This window comes from Emys orbicularis, chromosome 12, assembly GCF_028017835.1.
Source record: "Emys orbicularis isolate rEmyOrb1 chromosome 12, rEmyOrb1.hap1, whole genome shotgun sequence".
In the NCBI taxonomy this organism is placed as follows: Eukaryota; Metazoa; Chordata; order Testudines; family Emydidae; genus Emys; species Emys orbicularis.
This window is the reverse complement of record NC_088694.1, coordinates 4,151,896-4,174,353: the sequence shown is the minus strand read 5'-3', so window position 1 is coordinate 4,174,353 and position 22,458 is coordinate 4,151,896. Positions and strand designations below refer to the sequence as shown.

The 22,458-nt window shown below is 38.0% G+C and overlaps 1 protein-coding gene across 1 annotated transcript in view; it reads left to right on the top strand.

The window, feature by feature from the left end:
• The window catches only part of ZBTB46 (zinc finger and BTB domain containing 46), a 99,989-nt gene that overhangs the window by 28,913 nt on the left and 48,618 nt on the right, over nucleotides 1-22,458 (top strand). The gene's annotated exons all lie outside the window — the stretch shown is intronic.

Sequence of the window (22,458 nt, the reverse complement as noted above, 5' to 3'; positions counted from 1 at the left end):
ATGAGCAGCTTTAAATGCGTTGCAAGGGAGACAAACACACTCTTCGACTGTTTTGAATCTTCATCAGTGTTTATCTTTAAAATAATATGAAAATTGTCTAGCTACATTCACTTTATCCACCAATTATTTAGGATCAAGAATAAATATTTGCCTGTCAAAATTATGGCTGAGATTTTCAAAGGAGCCTGAGCATGTTAAGTGCCCAACTGCCATAGAATTTCAATGAGTACAAGGTGCTCAACTCCCTTGGCCTTCTTTGGAAATCCCAGCCTGTCATGAGTTATTAACCAAATCTACGTTACTGCATGCTGGTACATAAAGCTAGGAAAAGGGGAGGGTGTGTGTGTGTGTGTGTGTGTGTGTGTGTGTGAGAGAGAGAGAGAGAGAGAGGTGTAATGTATAAAGTAAATACGATTATATGTTTTCATATATCTTGTAAGAAACAACTATAATTTAGGAAAAAATTCTACATAATTGATACTATTTGAAGTTGAAGGGCAGTATTAGTGAAATATTTGTGGTCTGGAATTTGAATGTTAAATGTCATGGAAAGTCAAATTAGATGGAATGAGTAACAGTCTAGAAATATTTTTTGATTTATTTTGTTGTGTGCAGCAACAAGCTTGCATATAATTTTGATCATCCTTATTGGTTAATGATAAAAACCTAAACAATTTTAATTTAAAACCAACAATGCTAAATGATAATATTGGCTTACAATGAATTTTGGATTTATAGTTCTCAAACTTCAGAGTATTCTTGAATAAAGCCTGTTGTTCCCGTTAAGTGCCTATGATGTTATTCAAGCATAAGTATTTCTGGCTTGCACACCACCCCATAAAAACCACTCAAGCATTTATATTATTCACACTGCGGACATTTTTGGACTGGTTTATAGAGTAAAATACAGGTATGCTGAAATGGCTGCAAAAATGGAACTGCAAAACTAATTGCAGGGATATGTTCGAGGATTGTTTTAAAAGTATAGTTTCTTAAAGCATACGTCAGAGATATTGAGTGGCATAATACAAGAGATTCTGCTGTTGGAATTAATAGGGTCTGTGTCACTGAGTTCCTAATTATTAAGATACTGAACAGTATTAACTTGAAAATGGTCACAAAAACACCCTACCCCCACCCAAAAGAGATTTCCAGCATTGATTCAGAGCAGTCTTCAGACATCTGCTTCAGTGGACACTATCAAATAGTTTAGGATGGCCTTAAATCTACATTTTGTGTGTTAAAACTAGGGCTGTCAAGCGATTAAAAAAATTAATCATGATTAATCACACTGTTAATAATAGTAGAATACCACTTATTTAAATATTTGTGGATGTTTCCTACATTTTCAAATATATTGATTTCAATTACAAAGTGTACAGTGCTCACTTTATATTTATTTTTTATTACAAATATTTGCACTGTAAAAATGATAAACATGTTGGTCTGGATCTGTAAAAAGCGACAAAGAGTCCTGTGGCACCTTATAGACTAACAGAAGTATTGGAGCATAAGCTTTTGTGGGTGAATACCCACTTCGTCAGACGCATGTGGTGGAAATTTCCAGAGGCAGGTATAAATATGCAGGCAAGAATCAGTCTAGAGATAACGAGGTTAGTTCAATCAGGGAGGATGAGGCCCTCTTCTAGCAGTTGAGGTGTGAACACCAAGGAAGGAGAAACTGCTTTTGTAGTTGGCTAACTTGGTGTTCACACCTCAACTGCTAGAAGAGGGTCTCATCCTCCCTGATTGAACTAACCTCGTTATCTCTAGACTGATTCTTGCCTGCATATTTATACTTGCCTCTGGAAATTTCCACCACATGTGTCTGACGAAGTGGGTATTCACCCACGAAAGCTTATGCTCCAATACTTCTGTTAGTCTATAAGGTGCCACAGGACTCTGTCGCTCTTATTTATTGTTCACTGTTGAAATTGAGTGAAATGCCAGAAATAAACAAACGGGGGTGATGCCAGCACAGATAGGGACCTACAGAGATCTGGCTGCTGCACCGCAAACACTATGGTCCTGAATACAGGCAATCTTTCTGAAGAAGGGAGGTATCTGAAGGCTGGCCAGCCCGTGGTATTCCCACTTAAGCCAGCTGGAGAATTGATCAGAGACAGAATTCTCCTCTTTACTGTTGCAGAGTGATGTTGCTTCTTTGCAGCATATGTACCACCTCTCCACAAGACTCTGTTCTCTGCCACAAGAGTGGGCTTGGCTTGAATGCTGCTCGGCACACTTCTGCGAGAGCACTCTGTGATCCATCATAGTGCCAGAATCAATCCCTAGAAGTGTTTTAAGTGACCGAGACACACTGTTTTTCTATTTCACACCTTGTGTATTTGCTTCCTGTTTCTGGTTACAACTTAATCTTTGATACTTAGGATGCTTGCCAGTTGCAAATTTCCTTCCTGCGCCCAGTTCTGCAGGTACGTTGGATGAAATGAAATCTAATTAAATAGGCTATTCACGTGAGTTCCCTTCACCATTCCAGTGGGTGGAGATAGGAAAAAATCAGAGCTTAGTTTACCACTTCCTCCACTCCTAGGAGTAATAGGGCTTTCTGCCTCAAATTAATATTTTCCATCTCCAGCAGGTGGAAGCAACCCTCTTGCTAGCTACTAAATCTAATAAGCTGCTAGGCTTCAGAACTGAGCTTAGGTTAGTCATTGATATTTTTTGGTTTCGTTAGCTTCTTAATTACCTATTTATTTAGTGTCCAAAAATATGCTAAGCACCTCACAAAGCTGAATAGATATGTCCCAGCCCCAGAGAACTGATCATCTAAATAGGTAAAAACAAGAGATGATGGCAAATGCAAGCAAAGTGTTAGAGGTAATGTTTAGCATGTTTTGTTACCATTACCTTTTAACAAATGCCAGCCCCCTCCTTACTGTGAATTTAATAGCCTCCACCCTAATGAAAATCTTTTCAAACTGTCCCTAACTTTTTATGTAAGGTTCTCTGTCTTCTTTGCTAATCTGAAAGTGGTCTTACCCATTCAGCCCATAGCCAAGGTGGAAAAAGTACTACCTCAATATTGAAGGAATTGGTGCTTGATATACTATTGTCATGTGTCTGTTTGGGATACCTAGGAGAAAAAAATTATTTAAAACTTACTACAGATTTTGAGGCCCCATCTCCTCTTCATCTTGTTGAAATCTGACTGGAAGTATCTTGAGACATCTGATTGTCCTGGAATCAGGTCTTTTAGAATAGTATTTGCAAATAATACGAGGCCACAGGTTAGTGTAGACCAGGGGAAGGTAACCTATGGCACGCGTGCCGAAGGCGGCACGCAAGCTGATTTTCAGTGGCACTCACACTGCCTGGGTCCTGGCCACCGCTCTGGGGGGCTCTGCATTTTAATTTATTTTTAAATGAAGCTTCTTAAGCATTTTAAAAACATTATTTACTTTACATACAACAATAGTTTAGTTATATATTATAGACTTATAGAAAGAGATCTTCTAAAAACGTTACAATGTATTACTGGCACGCGAAACCTTAAATCAGAGTGATTAAATGAAGACTCGGCACACCACTTCTGAAAGGTTGCCGATCCCTGGTGTAGACCTTCTGGCAGCCTAAAATGATGATTCCCTGAAGGCCATTACAGGTTTATAGTCTGAAAGTGTTGATACCTTGCACTTGTTCTTCCCTAGAATTTTCTCTAGACCCTATATAAATAGGAAGAAGCATGATCGTGTGTGGCTTTTTGGAGTGGGAGGAGAGTAATACAGGGTTCCATTGTCATCGCTAAGTCCCCTTAATTTATTGATAACTTTTGATGGGTGGGTATTTTAGAGTTGCTGGGTTGACATAGGAAAAGAATGAAAGTAATTTATTTTCTTGTTAGGACTTGAAGTAACCAGTGCTAGCCAGAAACCCCTCCTGTGTTTTGCAGAAATAATTCATGTATTAAAACTTTGATGCTGTTATGGAGTTGATTATATAGTAAGTTATTTTCTGAAATTCTTTGCTAGTGTACACAACTGAACTGTAAAGGAGCTACCAGTCCTTCAGGGTAATGGTGCTTATTTCAGTGGGAAACATACATTTTGTCAATACAGGCACTGCATATTAGAAGGGTCCTAAATACCATAGCAGGCTGTATTTAAACCCACTAGAGTGGAGCCTCAAACCCCAAAATATTCAGATTCTTGGTGAAAAGGCCAAGAGAATAATCCATGGATTTGTTGACTCCCTATCCCAGATGTGAATAGAGACACTGCTTTGCTTCCCTGAATTCCACTACACCACAGGCCAGTTAAATAAATAAAGCAAAGGTGTGGAGTGATTCTGATAACATTGTATTGGCCACAGGCACCAGGGTACTTGGATACTATAGAAATAGCAAATGGGGAAAGGGGTTCTTACTGTTCCCCATTAAGTCTGGATCCACTTTCTCCAGGAAGGAATGCAGAAGCAGGATTTGCAAAAGAATCTGGAGTAAATTGAGATTCTAGACTGCTGAAAATGTGACAAATGCGTCATAGTCAGAATCAGATAAGTTGCAGTTTTTGAAGGATGGCCTTAATCGCACAAAATGTTTGTGCATCCCCTCTCATTGAGATCTTTGGTGGTATCCGGGAGGTGAAAAAGGTTCTAGCTTGGTGAAGTTTGCTAGGTCAGCTGTGTGGTCCAGTTTATATGTTTCCTGGCATCTGTGGACACTTTATTTAGCTGAAAGGGTCTTTCATGCAGCTTTCTTTAGTGCTTTTGCTGTGTTCCTTTTCCATTGCTATTTGGATTACTGTAAATTGTCTTGCCAGTCTGTCTTTCCCTTGCCTCATATCTGGGATATGCTGGATTTTTTTTCTCATAATTTAGGATACTTTAATTGCCTTACCTGTCAGTTGCTTTCCTATGAGATGCCTGTCAATCCACCCCTCCTTTTTTCAGCTTGGGGGAAAAAACACTATACTATTTGCTCTGTGTTTTAAGTGTATGCTATTTAGTTGTTCTTGTAGCTAGGCAGAGCAAAGGGGGTAAAGTTCCTGGGATGTTCTTGTTTACTGACATCTCTACACTGTATTCATATCTGCCAAGTAATAGGAGCAACCACCTTCACATGATTACTAGATCTTCACTTGGTTAATCTGCTAGTTTCTTTTCTGCAAGTCAATTATTGGGGAAAAAAGTACTCCGCTGTTCCTTTAAGAAGGTTTTGAGACTTGTGGAAAGATGTATGTGCCTTTACAGTAAGTCCTTTTCTGATAAAATTTACTAGAATCACAACTTTTAAAATATAAATTGAGAAATGTATTTTCACATTGCAACTTTTGTACAATTGTTTAACCAAGAAGAAGCTTTTTACAGAGATTTAGCTTAAGAACTTGGCTGGCTTATTTTTCAACTTCTTGTTATAAACCCTTTAGCATTAGTAAAGAATTAAAATGCTGCTTCTTGGATTATTCTGAATATAAAAGAAGCATCTGAAGTTTCAGACAAGGTCTTGTTTATTTTTTAGACTGTTCAGTTAGTGTTAGGAATATTCCCTTTACAGGATTAAATAGAGTCAGACTCTGGACTATAGGATTTGATGGTATTAAAGGTTGGCCTCACAGAGGTCAGTTATCTTCACAGGAAGAGCTGTTAGCCTTGCAAAACAGATGTGTTGCTTTTCTCATATAATTGAAACTTCTGCCACTGTGTGTGTGTGTTTGAGAAATTTATTAACGGTTTTGCTAATACATGTCAATTCAAGCACAGTAGTTCTGGTTCAGAAATTTATTTCTAAGGAAACACTCCCACTCATCTTTTGAATCTTTGCTCTCAAAAGCGTGGAATGATTGTTAATGGTTTAAAATAAATAAATAAATAAATAAGTCATGTAGCAGTAGATAATAATTTTTCAAACCAAAACTGAATACATTCGTTTTCCAAGATACAGAGTCTGTGGAACTTATAACCAAGTTTCAGCAACTAGCACACGTAATAGCTGTATTTTGAATGAGAGGCTCTAGTTGTTATATTAATCTTATGGGGGTTTAAAGGGATATCGCTACCAAATTCATCTACCATCACAACTGAGTCATATTTCCAAGATGTACATTGTGCATTTATTATCTAATTAATATTAAAATGCCTTAAAATTGTTGGGACCTGAGAAATCCAAACACTCTCCAGTCAAAACCCTTTATGCTGTGAAACATCTAATGTTGCCAATGGCGTGGAAGGCTCAGCCACATAGTTTGATTAGAACTCCACACAGTCCTGCTGCCTGCTATTGGAGGACTGTCTGTACCCCTGGTGGAGAAGTCAGCTGGCTGCATGCTCGATTATTTTGAAGCGAAAGCAAGAATGCTAAATGATACAAAGGGGTGTTTGTAAAATTGAACAAGAATAAAAGCAAGAGAAAACATGCAGTCTCTTCATCCTCTAATATTTTCATACAATGTTTTAACTCTCTAAGCATATAGCATCAACTTCACTATTTAAATAGGTTTCTTTAAAGAGTGGAGGAGAAAGTGCCTGTAGGCTACCAGAGCAGTGCAAGAATTTGGTGTGTGTTCAAACTAAAGTGTCAAAATGTCAACAAACTATTTCCATTTTCACATAAAGTGAAAACAGAAACCCTAGAAAAAAACCAGTTTTAATTCATTTAAGCTGCTAAGGTAGTATTTACTAAACGAAGACAACCTTGGTTCTGAAGTAAGTGTTCAGTTTGGTCTCTGTGGGGAGTGGTATGTATAACTGCGAAATATTCCATGAAATGTTGTTCAGAGCATTTGAGTATGTTTAAAAAAACCTCAAGAAGTATTTCTTTATCAAGCTAACAAAAAAAATTAGTGTGGCACTTCTGTGCAAAACTGCTATTGAATACAGATGTCAAACTTATTTACCTAAAAGATTTTAATAATTGGAAGGGCAATACTGTACTAACTTTCTTATTTTGCACATTAGCTTGAACACTACTTGAAGATATTTTAAGATTGCTATAGGAGTAGAAAGAGTGAATAGAGCAATGTATTGGGTTCTGTTCCATGAGGTTGGAGTTAGTCTTAAAGGTGCCGCAGGACTCTCTGTTGCTTTTTGCTGCTATAGTTGTTCAAGATAGCTTCATCACACATGTGCAGTCACACTTCTGATTGTAGCGTATACTTACCCTAACAGCTATTGTAGTACAAAAAAACCCCACTGAAATCCTTTTCGGTTCATTATTTTCCCTCTTCCCAGATATGAAGTCTCCTACCTGCAAGCTATTCTCACCCCTCTACTAAAAATGCCCAGGCGCTAGCCTTTCAAAATCTCTCCAAGCTGTTACTCGCCCATCCTTCCCAGCAGCTATCCCTCTTTCCAACTCTGCTACTAAATTTTTCTGTAGTCCCACATCACATTACAGCCCCACAAATTGGTATGCAACCCTTCTGTAATAACTTAATCCATCACCCTAGGATATAGGAAGTGTATCTGCAAGGAAGAAGAGCTAGTAATATGCATTAAAAATCCCATTTTAGATTAGTGTTTTCAAAGTGTCTGAGATTTTTGCAAATAAACCAGAGATTCAGTCTATACCTGGATGAGATGGCTAAGAGACTTTTTCCTTCTGAGCAAGATGCAAACTTCAAAATTGTTAGGTTTTACAGCAGAAAAATTAACCTTATTCCATGTACTCTCCATCATAAATAAGCTTCCACTATTTTTCTTAAATATTTGCAGATCAACTTAAAAGAATTTGCACAGTACTGCAGAAGTTTGAGAAATAGTAATGCCCCATATGCCTTTTCTAACCTCTTGCCTAGGTTAGGTAAGGGAATAAGCAACCTTTTTTGACCTAGTGTTAAAGCTGCTACTCAAGACTTCTGTCCCTGCCTCCTTGAAGGTTAGAAATTATTTTGAGGCACCTATCAGCGCTTGTCCCAAACATCATCGCATAACCTAGTCAAGTTGTCTAAAATAAGAATTATTGGCAACTTGTAGAGAGAAAAGTGCAGATTTTAAAGGAGGAAAATAATGCATCTACTTGGATACTAAAAAGATCCTCAGGAGATGAGACCAGAACATACATGACAAAGTATTGAAATGCTGCATATAGCATGGTAGGCAAAATCTTTGTCTCCTACAGGCTGCAATGGCATTTCAGATTGCCAGAGTGATTCAATCTTTTGTCCATCATGGTTCATATTTCCCTCCCAACTTGCCTGTCTTTATAGCAGCCTGGCTGGTTGGCTCCATTATTACCACCACCACCACCACTAAAGAAAGGTGCCCTTGATGGGAATTGTACTCTTAAAGCACAAAGTTATAGCACCTTAAATTTTGACCACTTTATTTAAAGTGTTTGTATCTCCAAACATAAAATATTTTCCAAGTACCCTTTTCCAATATATTTTGTATAATTACTAAACTTTTGTTCAGGGTAATGTGTGTCTCTCAGCAGACTTGTCTAAGGCAAGTTTTAACAAATCACTGGCTGGGCTAGGGTTTATATCTTCCTACTAGAGATTTTTATATCAAATAGAAATACAGAACTTACGGTTAAAATCTTAATTGTAGAAGGTGATGGGTATGGTATAAGAGCCTAGATGGCATAGACTGAGTTGTACATCAGGGACAGATAACTTCCAAAAAAAGTTGTTTTTTGTTTCATTTTCTGCAACCCAGATGCCATATGTTGCAGCTCCTCAAGTGGTGGGCATATTTGCCATATATTTGGCACAAAAGAACACTCTTGTTGACTCATAATTAGTATAGTCTTCATGGAGGCACTTTCATATGTTGTTTCTGTCAGTGAAAATATCTCTTTCCCTATTCTTCCTCTTTCTAAATGGCAGTGTCTTTTCTTTCAGCTCTGCCTTTGGAAAGATCTGGTGAGTGAGACAATGATATTAAAATTTAACAATAAAATTGAATGATCTCTGCAGAAGTTCTGCTATCTAAGAAGAGGGATATGTTGCTTCTGAGCCTGAAAAGGAGGTAAATAAACCAAATTTGCAGCAATCACCAGACAATTTATTGCTAGTTAACTTGTCAGTTTTTGCCTGTGCAAAATGAAAACCATGTCAGGTAATGGGTAAAGAAACTTCCTTGCCCAGCCAGACACTGTATATAGGCAATTCTTGAGTCCTATGTGACTCAGTGGAGCTAAACTAAGTGGTCAGGAGGTTTATATACAGAAAAGAACAATGAGGTGGTGGGGACATTAAAATGTAAATTCATTTGGTAGCTGGGAGCCATTACAAATGAGCCATATTGGTTTCCACTTTCAGCATTTTATACATTTGTCTATCACATTGAAATCTTCAGTCTGGTTTTAAATGTAATGGCTCCCAGCTACTAAACCATTTTCAAATTTGCATAGCTCCCTCTGTGGTCCAGGCTATTCATAGTCTGCTCTCTGTAGACTTCCACTGCCATCCATAGGTCAGCCAAGCATGATGATGCAACTTTCTGATGCATTTTTTGAAGGTTTTTTCAGCCTGTCAGGCCCTTATCCATCAGACTGTCCTATTGAGCTGTAGATATTCATAACATGAGGGAAAATGTTGGAGTTCTCCATCACAAATTGGGAATCATGACATCGGAAGAAAGACAAACGTGTACAGCCATAAAAATTGTTTTCAGGTTAAAAAGTACATAAGAAGAAAAGTGTGTGATCACTGAACACATTGACGTTTGCATGCATGCTGTTTGGAAAATCTTGCTCTGATGTGTGTAGTGATCCCCATCCTATGAACTGTGTGGACAAGACATGAAAAATCGTGGAAAAGTAATAATGGACCTTTACTAATTGCAGTAATTTGGAAAAGCCAGAGAAGACCAATTTGTTTAAGAAAAATTTGCTGAAACAATACAAACACTCAAGTATTATGTTATGCCTGCTAATTTTTTTGATAACCAGATGTTTTGCTGCAACTATATTACAGTCATTAGTGCCAGGGCTGACAACGGGAGCCCCAGCCGTGTGCAGGGCTGACAGCGGGAGCCCCAGCCACTGTCAACTCAGAGAAATGGGGTTCTGCTGTACTAATGGGGAAAAAAGTGTGTTGCAAACCTTAAAATGTATTTAAATTGTGCAAAGTAAGCTAATTAAAATCAAAATTGCGGTGGAAGCCTAATATTGTGGGATCTGCAGTATCACAAATTAAGTAGGCCTTGTATATGAAATTCTTCTGCAAGAAAGTTATTTCGAGATCTTTGTGCAAGATAATTTCCCTTTATATGACTTCCTGTCTTCTGTATATCTGAGTGGGATGCACGTCATCTAACCCTTCATAATATGGATTGTTAACCTTAGTCAGCAGAACACTGTTCAGTGAGTGGGACACCAAAGGGACACTTCCCCGGTAGAATGTGGATGGCGGGCATCTCTCTGCAGAACTGGTAGTCTAATTGGCACATATCATCATAGAGAATGAAGGTTCTCTAGAGTCTGCTCTAGGGGAAACAAATTTGAGGGTAGAGGGCCATTTAACACGAATACTTACGGGTTCAGTAGTTCATATTCAGTATTCAAGGACAATTACAGAGGAGTCTGTGCTCCTTGGATGTCGCTTGGAAGAAGTAACCTGGATCAGTCCTCCTGAATATATCTGGATTAACTTAAAAATTAGTGAGTGGGGGAGATTGGATACTTACCATTCAGCGAACTGGCATTGTAAAAGTTTATAAGAATTCAAAATGTTAATTCTCCCAAAAATACATATTTTCCAGCAAGCCACCAAAATACACAATGGTATGTAAGATGTAGAAAAAGAAGGTGCAAGCCATCATCATCGGCTGAGGCCTCATTATGTCATAGGCAGATAGTAGTGTTTTGGTTCACTGACATTGTAATTGTAGAGGTACTAGTGTCTCACCCGTTACTTAGAGCAAGTCTACGCTACAAATTTAAGTCAACCTAAGTTATGTTGAATTATTGCCTCCACAGTAATTAAATTGTTTTTGCATGTCCACACTACACTTCTTGTGTTGGTGGTTTGCATCCTTTCCTGGAGCACTTGCACTCGTTTAACTATCAGTGTGGGCATTGTGGGACGGCTCAGAAAGGCAGCAACAGTTGATGTAAGCAACGCAGTGTCACACTGACACTGTGCTGACTTAACTACATCGACCTAAGCCTTATGCTACTCCTCTCGCGAAGGTAGAGTTAAGTCAGTGTAGTGGGCTAGTTACATTGATGAGAGCTACATTTTAGTGTAGACACTTACACAGTTAAGTTGCCTTATGTCGACCTAACTCTGTAGTGTAGACCAGGGTTTATTTGTACCAATGGCCCCATGAGGTTTCTGCAGTTAATGGAATTGTGAATTCCCATCCTCTTGTCACTTACTTTTTTAGGTATTGGCCTAATAAAATCCTTGTATGAAAGGGGCTATTGAAATATATATTTAAGCTCAAGGGGAGCCTTTGGACCTTTGTTTTTGGTCTCTCTTTCTAACCATCAAGATGGCGGTTGTGGTGGTTTTTGAGTGAGCCCATAAATTTCAGTGAACTCTTCTAGGTTTATATAATGTGTTTTTTATGTAGATAAATTTTTACAAGGAGGTTTATAAAATACAATTCTATCAAGTGAAATTTGGAAGAGACTGATGGATTGCTTTCCAGAGTAATTTTCTATAAATTAGCTAACAAAAGAGGTTTATGCTATTAGTTCTATCAAGTTTTGTTTGAAAAGGCCTAGACTCTATCCTTTTGTATTTTGTGTGGACTCCATAAAGGAAACCAAAGCCTCAGTCATTCTGTTGTAGATTTTATTAAGTAGACCTTAATGATATACAATTATCTGTCCACTGAATGTCAAAGGACATTGTGTCTAACGAGTCACAATATATAGTATAATATAGTATTTTGAGTTTTTTGCACCTCTTACAGATGCTGTAGGTTGTATACTTTCTTTTGTAGATCCACAGTTTGGTTGCCATATAGTTAGGATGTTTTTGTTTAGCACTGCGATTGTACAGATGTGGAAAAGGGGGACAGAAAATAATTGCTCGAAGACACAAGTATCTACAACAGTGATGCTTAGTGTTACTGGAGCAGGATGAAGCTGTAACCTGTCAGTCTCCTTTTTATTTTTTGAGTTCCAGTGTTAAATATAAAATTGAACGTTCGTGTTTGAATATTGCTACATTAGTGAATTTAAAACTGGTTTAGTGAAAAGTTGAGCTGTCAGAGTAATCTGGGATGTTTTAGATTATAAAAGCAACATTTGGGCTCAAATTTTAAGTAGATTATTGGAGCTTCATTATTTAGACTGCTTTTATGCCGTTTTTACACTCAATTTGTGAAAGATAACAACATTTCTTGTTTTAAGTCGGATAGACAGAATTATGGTGCAAGGTGGTTCTTGGGAAAGTTAGAGGTTAAGAATCTTGCAAAGATATCAGAATTTTTCGGGGGGGGGGGTGTATATATATGTGTGTGTATATAGAGATAGAGAGATAGAGATAGAGATAGCTATAGAAGAGCAAATATATAGAATATAGAAGAACAAAGTAATAGTTTTGCTCCAGTTTGAGCTTCAAACAACATGCCACCTCAAAAAAGTAACTTAATTAAAAACAGATTGGCAATTTAGCAATTAAGCCAGGGTTATGATACAGGGTATTATGGTTACCTTACTACTATTTAGATGTGTTTGGCAATACGATTAATCAACTTGGGAAACAATTGTGTATTTTGTGACACCAAAGGATAGGTGGCGATACACTGGAGAGCTAGGCTCTCTTTAAAGCCAGACCTGCAGGGATTACAGTTTCAGTGCTCAAATACCACCCCCTGAATTCTTTTCCTGAAGTCTAAATCAGTTTAGTCCATGTTCTGCCTTCCACTGGATTAGGAAAGTGCCCAGATTTTTAAATGTACACTCAGTTTTAAATGTACAAAACGTATAATTTTAATGTATACAAGGAAGTCGGCTTTAAATAGCTGCTAGTTGCAGCAAAACAAAGAAAATACAATGAATCCTGTATTGGTCTGAAGAATGTTCAATGACTAGTTCATCCTAGAATGTTCAGGGAAGAGTTCAGATACTTCACTTAACTACAGTTATAAATTTATTAAATTAATGAGATTCAATCTTTACAGGAATAGCAGTTTCAAGTTTCCATTATTAACGGGTTAGGTCAGGTTATTTTCAAGTCTCTCTGGAAACTGCTTTAAACTCAGACTTTCATTCCCTGGCTACACCCTTGCTTTAAAATGGCTCCACCCTAAACCAGCTTTAGTTCAAAGCTCTGTCTGTTTCCCTTCCCCTCCCTGCATTCCTTTTTCCCCTGGCTCCAAAGCTCTCCTCTTCCCCCCCTATAATAACAGCCATGTTTCTGCTAATCTGCTTTAACTCCACAGATCAGAGAGCACTTCCCTTCTGAGTGTCTTTATTGCAACTTTAATGTATTTGCATCTTGAGTTGAGGCTATACCATTCCCTAATCTATACATATCCAACTTTTAAACAAAAATTCTATTACCATTTTCATCTTTTTAATCCAGCCTTTTCTCTTAGTTATAACCTTTTTTGAATATTGAATGAATAGAGAATTTTTTAAAATGTGAGTCAAATGTTCAGACTGCTGAGTATTTTCTCCTGTTTTGTGAATCACACATTCCTGTAAATGGCTCAGTATTTTCATCTTTATAATGGAAGGGGCAATTTTGCATTTATGTCTGATATGTAGGAGTTCATTTTTTGAATTCAGTGGTCTGCAATCTGAAAAAAATCTGAGATCTAAAAGTACAGTGTAGTTACTACTGCTTTTTCTGAGTTTTGATCACTTCTTGAAACAAAATAATTCTTTTAAAAAGGATTTTGAAAATCTTAACGTTCTGAGATAAAATGCTAATCCAGTGGGGGCCATTAGCCCCAGTGCACCTGTCATTCAGTGGTAATCTCATTGATTTATATCTTATCATAGCTTTGTGTGGTCCTGTACAAAAATAAAGGCAGACAAGGTCTCAACACTGAGAAACTTATAATACACTTTGTCTAGAATTTTAGGAAATAAATATTTAAGAGTCAAGGGATTAAATAAACATACAGTAGTAAACTAGCATTTGCAGTATTGCAGAATGCTACCATGTCATGTTAAAGGAGGGTGAATTATCCTTAAATTCCTGTGGATTATTTGTTAATCTGTTAAACCTGAATTTAAATTATTTCTGTCTTGTGAGAGTGTTGGAGGGAGTTTTCTAATTTGGTGAAAAGGTCTGTGGTCTGTAACATGGAGGCTTCCTTTTGAAAGCCAATCAAGCTATCATTGGTACTTTACCGGTAATCAATTTTTTTCATAATTTAGTTTTGTAGTCGTGGAAAGAGACTTGTGTGTCTGACCAAATAATTTATTTTTCAGATAGTATATGTACGAAACATGTAATTATAATAGATTATTATATGTAATAATAATCATGGACTGTGTTAAAAGACTTTAGCCTTTACACATGACATTCTCATAAGCAAATTAGGAAGATATGGTCTAGATTAAATATGTGTATATTCTCATTCATAAACCGATTCGTTTGTAAGCCGACCCCCCCCCCCCCCCCAGATGGATAAGTAAAAATGGAAAATTTTTATAACCTGTTCATAAGCCGACCCTATAATTCAGGGGTCAGCAAACTTTGGGTCCCAGGCCATCAGGATAAGCCGCCAGGGGGCCGAGATGGTTTGTTTACCTTGAGCGTCCGCAGGCACGGAGGTAAACCTAAGTAAACAAAGTGTTCCGGTGTGCCAGCTGCTTACCCTGACAGGCCGGGACAGCAACTGGTGGGGAAATTTTTTTTGGGGGGGGAGAAGCTGGGAGTCAGGGGAGTAACCCCTGTGACCACCCCCCACATGACCCCAGTCCTAGCTCGGGACCCCCCACACTCTCCCCTCCCCATCCCATCCCTTCCCATCTTATCTGGGAGGGCCAAGGGAGGATGTCTCTGACCTGGCTGGAGGTGCTCTGGCAGGCTGGGCAGTGCGGCCGCAGCCTGCTCCGGCGGGCCAGACCGGGCGGCGTGGCTGCAGCATGTTCCAGTGGGCTGGGCCAGGCGGCACAGCCGCAGTGTGCTCTGGCAGGCCAGGCGGCGCGGCCACAGCCTGCTCTGGGGGGCGGGGCCAGGTGGCGCGGCTGCAGCCTGCCAGCCCCGGAGCTGCAGCTGCTTTGGAGGCTGGGGGGAGAGCAGCGTGGCCAGAAGCAGAGAGACTCTGGCCCCGCCTCTTCCCTTCTGTCTCTGCTGGCTGTACTGCCTCTCCTTGCTCCCTCTGTTGGGGGGAGGGGCTGTGTCCCACCTCTCCCTCTCTATACCCGTTCATAAGCCGACCTCCTTCTCTGGTGCTTCCCTTTTTTACTAAAAAAATTCGGCTTATGAACGAGTATGTACGGTACTATAAAGTGAATGTGCAACTGGCTGAAAAGACATAATCCGAGAGTAGTTATCAATGGTTCTCTGTCAAACTGTGAGGACATATCAAGAGAGGTCCCACAGGGGTCTGTCCTATGTCCAATCCTATTCAATATTTTCATTAACAACTGGGATGATGGAGTAGAAAGTACACTTGTAAAATTTGCGGATGACACCAATCTGGAAGGAGGTGCAAACACTTTGGTGGCTGGGAGTATAATTTAAAGTGATGATAAATTGGAGAATTAGTCTGAAATCAACAAGATGGAATTCAGTAAAGACAAGTATAAAGTAATGTATTTAGGACAAAAAAAATCAAATGCACAAATACAAAATGGCGAATACCTGGCTATTCAGCAGTACTGCAGAAAAGGATCTGGCTGTTTTAGTGGATCTCAAATTAAATGAGAGTCAACAATATGGTGCTGTTGCAAAAAAGACTAGTGTTATGAGATGTTTTAATAGGAGTGTTGTATTGTAAGACACAGGAGGTAATTGTTCTGCTCTAATTTGCACTGGTGATGCCTCAGTTGCAGTATTGTGTCCAGGTTTGAGCACCACCTTTTAAGAAATTGGAGAGAGTCTAGAGAATAGCAACAAAAATAAAAAGTTTAGAAAACAGGACATCTGAGGAAAGATTGAAAGAACTGGTCATGTTTAGTCTAGAGAAGATTAAGGGGAGACTTCTTCAAATATGTAAAGGGTTGTTGTAAAGAGCAGAGTAATCTGTTGTTCTTCGTGGCTACCAAAGGGTAGGAAAAGAAGTAAGCATCTTAGTTTGCAACAAGTGAGATTTAGGTTAGATATTAGGAAAAACTATCTAACTATAGGTACACTTCTACCTCGATATAACGCTGTCCTCGGGAGCCAAAAAATCTTACTGCATTATAGGTGAAACCGCGTTATATCGAACTTGCTTTGATCCACCGGAGTGCGCAACCCCGCCCCCCCGGAGCACTGCTTTACCATGTTATATCCAAATTCGTATTATATCAGGTCACGTTATATCGGGGTAGAGGTGTATAGTTAAGCACTGGAATGGGCTTCTAAGGGAGGCTGTGGAATTCCATCATTGGAGATTTTTAAGAACAGGTTAGATAAATATCTGTGAAGGATGATATAGGTTTACTTAATACTTCCTCAGTGTAGGGAGATGGACTAGAAGATAACCTCTTGAGGTCCCTTCCAGCCCTACATTTCTGTGATTCTGCATGTGAAAATATAATTCCTGCCCATATTTGAGCTGCTCTGTAATGTGTCAATAGGGGGAATCAGCTTATCCTCAGATGGGCTAAAGTACTTGGTATTTAAGTGATCTGTCTTATAATCTGCATCTTTGTATTCAAATGAATATCCTTTAAAAACTAAAGTTCTGCTAGAACATGCCCAGTCTAGGGGCAAACCCAAATCTTTTTAGCATGCTTCAAAAAGGCTTAGTGTTAGATTTTTTAGAATTTGAAATACTGTTTTCAGATACTCTACAAATCTAGATTTTGGAGAGTTGTTGAAATTGTCTTGTCTTGCTTTTATGTTCATTCAGACATCTGGAGTTGTGTATTGAAAGAACAGGTATATTCCACATGAACACCTTTTATTTTAGAAATTGAATGGGATTTTAGATTTTCTAATAAAAATGTATTTCTTGCATAGGTCATATGGAAATCATTAACGGCCTATAAAAACAACAAGGAGTCTGGTGGCACCTTAAATCTGTTAGTCTTTAAGGTGCCACCAGACTCCTTGTTGTTTTTGTAGATACAGACTAACACGGCTACCCCCTGATAATGAACGGCCTATGACAACCAATTCATAGACCATATTCAAGACCTTATTGCAAATATAGCAGAACTTTACCTTTCAAATGACATGCACTTTGAACTCCTTGCATTCTAGAAGTTCGATTGTTCAAATACTCAGGGAGATCGTACTACAGTGCATTCTCAATTTATTCAAAGGACTCTGGGGGGACCTCTAGAAATTTCTAGCTAATAAATGGAGTAGCTGGCCTAGCAAGCTTTGAAGTTTTCCCTCTGGGTCACCAGCAATAGATGGCAGATTTCAAAAGCTATTAGCTACGTTTTCCAAAATGATACGTAATGGATTATCCAAAGCCAGCCCGCAGTGCAGATGAGAGAGTGCTCCACATCCCAGCATATGGACCACAGTAAAAAGTTTTTGTAGAACCCAGAACCTAGTGAAAAGTGAAGTCCAGCCCCAAGGAGATAACTTAGTCAAATTACTGTTTCAGTTAAATGTAGTTGTACTTCAGAAGATGGATCATGTTTAAAAGAGGTTCTTAGAATAAATTTGTGCTTGAATATTCATGTTTGCTTGGGCCTTTCTGTAATAAAGCTGTGAATTGTTATGCAAATAAGGCTTTTGTAGCTTTACTTTAATAACCAGGAGTCTATCTTTATAGAACATATTGCACATTTTTATCCTAGTCACAGCTCATTTTATATATATACACACACTTTAAGCCAACAAAACTCAAAGGTGTGATAACCAAGAATCCAGTATAATGATGTGCCTGAATTCTGTCATACAGATTAACTGCAGTAAGTGAAATTAGTAGCTTTGCTTAATAAATAGTGACCTGTAGAAAAGTTATGTCTGCTAGGAGTTTTCATTTTTGCCAACTAGGGATTATTTGCCGCCTCACCCTGGAGAGCCATCCTGAGGTGAAATATCATTTTCCACACCCACCCACCCCTGCCCAATCCCGTTTAAAAAAGGTACGGTGGCAGGGCAAAGAATCAAAAAGCATGTGCAAATCAAAGAATGATTTCTGTCTGTTTGCAAATCAGTCTTGCCTTATATAAATTTAGCTCTTTTCACTGTTTGTTCTTGTTGAGTAGATTAAAAGTGGAAATGTGAGTGCATGTTTTTCCAGACCTGCTTCAATTTTGGCACCTTGAATAAGTCTAGTATCTTGCAGATTTTCACCAGTTCTCGACAGTTTGCTCTCCTAAAACTTGACACATTTAAAATAAGCAGTTATAAGTGCATTTTGGAACAGTTAAAGGGGGTTTGTTCTGCTTCCTGAATTTGGTTGAGGTAACAACATAAATACACCCCAAAAATATATGTTCTGATGCTTTTAAAGGGACATGAAGCCAATATCAAGCCCAAATTTAGGTTTGCTAGTATGTATGTATGTATGTATCTATACATAAATAAATGAGTTTTTGAAACTTTGCTTAAGACCTGTAGAACGACCATGGATTAAATTCCAATTAAAAGTTTTGTTTTACGCAAACACGAGGATTTTATAGAAGTTGACTTTTCCAAGAAACTTAACAGAAATAAAATTCAGAAGTCAACACACACCTTCAATATCCATTCTGTTGTCTGGTCTCAATCAGGATCCACATGAACTTTCAACAAAGACTTTCATACAGCACATGTGGTAGGATTGTGTTTGCTCTCCACTGACGGCAGTCAGTCTCCTTTATGGTAACATTGGATGCTCACTGGTCAATCAAAGGACTTCTATTTGTAAGTTAGCAGATACTGGCCAATGGCTCATGTTTCCTTGTTACCAGGTGGCATGATGTCATTTTTAAACAGTGAAGTTATAATGGGGAGCTGTACATATCAGGGTGAGCAAATTTGGGGTCTAACCCTGATTTTGAGAGTTGGATGTGGCAACAGAAGTAAAAATAATAATAATAATTTTCAGTTTTAGCCATAAAAGGAGTCCATATTAATGCTTTATTTTTTCTGTAAAGCTTCTTTATTGTGTATTATCTTTCCCCTCCATTCCGCCAAAATATAGAGAACATTATTTTTAAAATCTTTTATTTTATTATATCTAAAATAAATTAATAGTGTGCACATTGATTAAAAAAGATGAGGAAAAGGCCACACCTCTGTCTAATATATTCATCAGTATACCAAAATGATTCAGTTAACTAGAAATAGAAAAAGTAATTTAGTCTCAGATCTACAGGGTATCATATAGTATTTTAACATGAGAGAGAAATAACTATACATCAGATGCACACACACATCATATTTTTAGTTTGTCATTCTTGGTTTTGATTAGAATCTTAATCTAAGTCTCATATACTTGTCTTTTCTTGGTCTTCATGCTGCTTAGATTGTGCAGATTAAAAAAAATTCTAGTGTCTAAATCTAATTTTACCTCCATCAACTACCATTGCAGTTTAGTAGGAAACAAAACCTTAGCATCAATCCTCAAAGAAACAAACTGATTTCAAGAATATTAACTCTTTTCCTTTGGGTTTGCACTTTCCAAACAGTATTTGGGAAAATATGTATTTTCTTCCCTTGATACAAAATATGTCCCCAGTACTTCCAAATATCACTTGTAATATGGCACTTATCCAAAACCAAAGTTATAACTAAGTTTAAAGGTGTGACATAAAGCTGGTTTAGATGAAGTACCTAGAAGTAATTTATAAAATTTATAAATTTATAAGGCATTCTAAATGCATTTGTTATTTGCAAAGGGAGCCAAAGCTTTTTATCAAAAGGACATTTCTGTCAAATGAGGTAAAACATTACAAGGTTGCTATCTCTCACTTCTTTAAGTCTCTCTAAGATTACAACATTTAAGATTATTTTCCAGGGCCTTGATCTTCTGATGTAACACTGTTATGCTTTTTAGGCATCTTTTGAAGGGTTTTTCAGCTCTTTTCGTGAGTTTGTAATTCAGTCAAGTTTCTTCAAAGCTGGGGGGGGATAGCTCAATGGTTTGAGCATTGGCCTGCTAAACCCAGAGTTGAGTTCAGTCCTTGAGGGGGCCACTTAGGGGATCTGGGGCAAAATCAGTACTTGGTCCTGCTAGTGAAGGCAGGGGGCTGGACTCGATGACCTTTCAGGGTCCCTTCCAGTTCTATGAGATAGGTATATCTCCATATATTATTATTATTAACATACCCACAGACAACACTCTCTCTTTCCCATGCCCACCTTCAGTCTGTCATCTGAGAGTTGGATGCATCACCATTTAATATCAAAAATATCAAATTTAATGTGAAGACTCTTTATTTTGTGAAGACATAATTTTGTTGAGGGAGGTTTTACTAGATTTCTTAATTGATCAGGAAACCTCACTGAATCAGAAGATGAAACTTCATCTCCTAATGGCATTAGACCATGTGATGTAGCTGGGACAGTCGTTCTTTTAGAGGCACCCTCTGTCTTTTTGATCATATAATTGAGAGAGAGAACTTCTCCATCGTGTTACCCCACTTTTAAGATTTCATCATGTACCCATAAATAGGTTGATGATAGTAAATTAATATGACAGTATCTCAGAATCATACCAAAAGACTGTCTTCATCCCATTACAGACCTCCAGAAATCAAACAGCTTTATCAGAAAGTTCTAGTTCTGAAAGACTAATTTTAATTTTCATCATTCCTGCACTTTCCCTCTCCGCTGATTTGGGGCTTTGGACTTGAAGGGCACCTTAAAGGATGCTACTTTCATATAGTTGTGAGACTGGCACCCATAAAATACCTCCTGTTTTTGTCTGCAGAATTACCATTATCAGTACAAAGAGCTGTCCTTTGTCTTTTTCCCACATCAAGGGTATTCATTTTTGACAGTGTTTGCCACAGTTTACTTGGCATCCAGCTTTGATGTTGACTTTGGGCCAGATTCTGATAACCCCCCGTTATGCTGAGTAATGCCTTACTCCACAAAAAGTACCATTAATTTTGGTAGGGCTACCTTTAGAATAAATTACTATTCAACATGGTTAAGGGTATCAGAATCTGACCCTTTGAGGGCAGTTTTACAATCCTTGTGGTGGTAGAATTCCTCAGTCCAACTTCCTGGGTGCTGCTTGCTAGCATCTTGCAAGTAGGATTATGCAGAGGTCATTTTAATCTTTTTGATTTATTCATACACTGAAAGTCTGACTTTGGCAGTCCAAATATGTCCCCCCTTCCTCCCAGCGTATCTTCACTTCCCACTCCCACACAAGCTTGTAAATTGCCTTCAGATAATTATAGAGAGAGAGTTGGGAGTGGATGAAAAGGACATGTCCCTTTCTGTAAATTGGCTTACATATCAGAAAACCCCCAAATGAGATGAATTTATCAAGATACAGTAAGGCTTGTACTCTAAGTATCAATCCGATGTCATCTGTTAATGTCGCCTATCTTTAAACTAGCATTTACAATCTAAGTTCTCTAGTAGTTCTTCTAGACTTGTCTATTTTAAAGAACATGCAATAAAATGGTAAGAATACGTTTTATAAATAACATATTGTAACAGTGTAAAAAAATGTTGTATTACAAATAATGAACCATACAATCGGAAGGCCTCAATCCTGCAAATATTTGTGCATGTGGTAGCGTTTTATGCGCATTAGTAGACCCGCTGACATCAATCCCATTGATTGACTTCACTTTCATAATGTTAAACATGTATGTGTTCACAGACTTGGGATCTAAATATTTTAGAACTTGCTTGACTTTCCAGCAACAATAGGCGGGCCATAAATACTAGGTATGGAACTTAATATAAGACTATGATAATGGTACATCTTATTAGGGAAAGTATTTGAAAGAAAATGTATTTTGGATATTGGACCTTTTTTATTATGGAATCCTATCTTCTTCTTTTTTTATTCAGCTGTGGGCTTTAGATAGTCTCTTTTTTTATTGAAGATAAAACAGAGTTGTAGACTGTCCAAGTTATTTTCTTACATAAGTGTTAAAACAGAGGTTGACATAAAAGTTTAGTTTATATTTAACTCTTACTTATTTACTCTAGAAAGGGCCCATGTGCACAATCTTAATAATGCTCTATAGCTCTAAAGTAGCTTCGGTCTTTCTGGGGCGGGGAAAGTGCTATATAAATACATTACTTTTCCCCCTCCTTCCCCCCAGGGAATTATAACATAGTGTTTCAGTACCTTCCGTTTATTTAAAGTTCCCACCTTTATCTTTTCCCCCTTTAAAGAAAAAGTTCTGTAGGCTTATTTGTCTAAAGTTGTCTATAGGTCTCTTATTCTACCAGATATAAAGCACCGGAGAATATATATGCTGGTAACTAAAATATTCCATGTCTACTCTGACCATTTAAACTTGTCTGGAGGTAATGTGCTTTTAGCAGCCCCATTTTAAACAATAATTTCCTT